The 3383-nt window shown below is 38.8% G+C and overlaps 1 pseudogene; it reads left to right on the top strand.

Annotated features, from left to right (window-relative positions):
• Positions 1–365: 365 nt before the first annotated feature.
• Positions 366–3383, top strand: part of LOC104991560 — a 6281-nt pseudogene continuing 3263 nt past the window's right edge.

Here is a 3383-nt window from a genome sequence, read left to right as displayed (position 1 = left end):
GATCGAACCCTCTTCTCCTGCAGTTCCTGCATTAGCAGGCAGATTCTTTACCACCAGTGCCACGGCAGATGACAAATGCCCTTGTTGTTGTTGAGTTATTGGACAATATTCTTGGCAAGTGCCAATTTGTAGTTGACATTACACAACATTGTAAAGTAATTATACTCTCAAGAAATATGTTCATCCATCTGGAGTTTTCTAGGCAAGAGTACTGGAGGAGGTTGCCATTTCCTACTCCAGGGGATTTGCCCAACCCAGGGATCAAACACCTGTCTCTTGCATCTTCTGCATTGGCAGGCAGATTATTTACTATGTACCACCTGGGAAGCCCATTATATAGGATTCATTACATAGGACACTGACCGATGGATGTGAGTTTGAGCAAACTCCAGGAGAGAGTGAAGGACAGGGAAGCCTGGCGTGCTGCAGTCCATGTGCTCACAAAGAATTGGACATAACTGAGCAACTAACACACACACACACACACACACACACACAATGTAGATGGACATTTAAGGTTATTTTTTTCCAGTTTGGGACTATTATGAATAGGGCTGCTGTGACTTTCTTATAACTATCTATTAATATGCATATATATGTAACTCTTTGGGGGCACATACCTAGGTATGGAAATGCCAGGTTACAGGGAACACGTGAAAAGATACCACCCAATGGTAGTCCAGGACTTCCCTAGTGGCTCAGACAGTAAAGCATCTGCCTACAATGCGGGAGACCAGGGTTCAATCCCTGGGTTGGGAAGATCTCCTAGAGAAGGAAATGGCAAAAGGTCGGACATGATTGAGCAACTTCACTTTAGCTTTCAATGGTAGTCCAGAGGGTACAGAGTATGTACTCCCATTTGTAGCATAAGATGGTTTTAGTTGCTCCACAACCCCAGCAAGACTCAGATTGTTAGTCTTCTAAATTTTAGTCATGCTGATGGGTGTGTGATAATATCTCATGGTGGTTTTAATTTGTATTTATTTGACATTAAAAATTGAATTTGAACACCTTTTGTTATGTATGTTGTTCATTTGGATATCTTAAGTAAAGTAGTCATTCAAATATTTTACTTATTTTTCTATTGCATTTTATCCCCCCTTTTTCCCATTGATATAAAGAACTTTTTATATAGTCTGAATCTGATTTCTTTGTTGAAGAAAGGTAGGTAGCTAGCTTTACAGACAGGTGCATATATGGATAGATAGAATCTTCTCCTACTCTGTAAGTTGCCTTTTAACTATCTAAATGATATATTTTGATGAACAACAGATCATAAATTTAAGGTAGTCAAGTTTGTTGATTAGTTCCTTTATGATTTATACTTTTTGTGTTTTTAAAAATATGGCCAAATATATTAAAATACCCTTGTATATTATTTCTAAGAAGCTTTTATTTTTTACCGTTCACTTTTAGATCTATAATCTTCTGGAAGTAATTTTTGTCTATGGTGTGAATTATAATTCATTTTTCTTCTCCATGAATATTCAACTACCCTAGCACCCTTTGTTGAAAATCCATCTTTTCTTTGTGGCGTTTCAGGATCACCTTTGTCACATGTATTAATATATGAATATGTGCATAGCTGTGTGGGCTTGCCTGGTAGCTCAGCTGGTAAAGAATCTGCGGGCATGCAAGAGACCCCGCTTTTGATCCCTGGAGAAGGGATAGGCTACCCACTCCAGTGTTCATGGGCTCTCTGGTGGGTTAGACAGTAAAAAACCTGCCTGCAATGTGGGAGACCTAGATTCAATCCCTGGGTTGTGAAGTTCCCCTGGAGGAGTGCATGGCAACCCCCTCCAATGTGCTTGCCTAGAGAATCCCCATGGACAGAAGACCCTGGTGGACTACAGTCCATGGGGCCGCAAAGAGTCAGACATGACTGCCTGACTAAACACAGCACAGTGCACATAGCTGTACATTCAAATCTTTGTGTGAGAAATTTATATTTCTTTTGCATAAATCCCTAAGTGGAATTGCAGGGCCAAGGGTGTATTTAATTTCAGGAGAAACTGACAAACTATTTCCTAAACAGTTCTATATTATGCAATACTGCCTGTAATGTATGAGAGTTCTAACATCCTCACTACCACTAGGAATTGCCATTTATCTGAATTTTGGCCATTCTAGTGGGTTTGTTGTGCTATATCATTGTGGTTTTCATTTCCATTAATCTAATGACTAATGAGGTTGAGTGTCTTTATATATGCTAATTTGCTATATATCTTCCTTTGGTGAGATATCTGTTCACATTTTTTCACATTTTTTTTTCAAATAATTGGATTGCTGGTCTTTTGTATATGTTCTGGATTCAAGTCTTTATCAGAAATACATTTTGAGAATATTTTCTGCCAGTCTGAAGCCTGTCTTTCTACTTTGAATTTCCTTTGAGTTCAGTTCAGTTCAGTTCAGTTCAGTCACTCAGTTGTGTCCGACTCTTAGGGACCCCATGGGCTGCAACATGTCAGGCTTCCCTGTCCATCACCAACTCCCTCAGTTTACTCAAACTCATGTCCATTGAGTCGGTGATGCCATCCAACCATCTCATCCTCTGTTGTCCCCTTCTCCTCCTGCCTTCAATCTTTCCCAACATCAGGGTCTTTTCTGATGAGTCAGTTCTTCACATCAGGTGGCCAAAGCATTGGAGTTTCACCTTCAGCATCAGTCCTTCCCTTTTTTTGTGTGTTAATATACAGTATTTGTTTTCCTCTTTCTGACTTAGTTCACTCTGTATGACAGTCTGTAGGTCCATCCATGTCTCCTCATATGAAACAATTTTGTTCCATTTTATGGCTGATTAATATTCCATTGTATACACGTGCCAAATCTTTATCTACTCCTCTCTTGATGGACATTTACTACTATGTATAAAATAGATAACTAATGAGAACATACTGTAGAGCATAAGGAACTCAGCTCAATGCTCTATGGTGACCTAAATGGGGAGGAAATCCAAAAAAAGAGGAGTGTATGTGTGCATATGGCTGATTCATTTTCCTATATAGCAGAAAATAACACAGCATTGTAAAGCAACTGTAGTCCAATAAAATTTTTTTCAAAAAGGTTTGTTTTGAAGAACAGATGCATTTTATCATGTATTGAAATGCATAGAAATATATATACAATTATCATAATAAATTACATTAGGAAAAGAAAACTATAAATTACCATATAAAGTAAACTTCATTTATGGAAATATGTATACCTATGGCTGATTCACAGAGAAGGCAATGGCACTCCACTCCAGTACTCTTGCCTGGAAAATCCCATGGACAGAGGAACCTGGTAGGCTGCAGTCCATGGGATCACTAAGAGTTGGACACAACTGAGTGGCTTCACTTTCACTTTTCTCTTTCATGCATTGGAGAAGGAAATGGCAACTC

This window comes from Bison bison, unplaced genomic scaffold, assembly GCF_000754665.1.
Source record: "Bison bison bison isolate TAMUID 2011002044 unplaced genomic scaffold, Bison_UMD1.0 scf7180017864193, whole genome shotgun sequence".
NCBI lineage: Eukaryota > Metazoa > Chordata > Mammalia > Artiodactyla > Bovidae > Bison > Bison bison.
This window is presented reverse-complemented; position numbering and strand designations above follow the sequence as displayed.